Consider the following 231-nt stretch of genomic DNA (forward strand, 5'->3'; position numbering starts at 1 on the left):
CTGGGACTGAGATTTAATGATTTTTTCTCTCTCTCGCTTTCCAACACACGTCTTATAATCAAAAGAATCTATTTCAATTTAGACACCAAAGGATATTGCACGTGTGTTACAGGTGCCATCTGAACGTCTCTTATGGCACTGATGTCAAAAGATATCTTCAGGAAAAAAATAATAATAATTTAATACGTCAAATTTACATATCAAACGATTAACAACACGATATATGTGTAC

At 32.9% G+C, this 231-nt stretch overlaps 1 protein-coding gene across 1 annotated transcript in view; it reads right to left on the reverse strand.

The window, feature by feature from the left end:
- Nucleotides 1-231, reverse strand: part of LOC119588128 (secretin receptor-like) — a gene marked incomplete in the record, with an annotated part of 160,037 nt that overhangs the window by 69,125 nt on the left and 90,681 nt on the right.

Source organism: Penaeus monodon, chromosome 23 (assembly GCF_015228065.2).
Source record: "Penaeus monodon isolate SGIC_2016 chromosome 23, NSTDA_Pmon_1, whole genome shotgun sequence".
In the NCBI taxonomy this organism is placed as follows: domain Eukaryota; kingdom Metazoa; phylum Arthropoda; class Malacostraca; order Decapoda; family Penaeidae; genus Penaeus; species Penaeus monodon.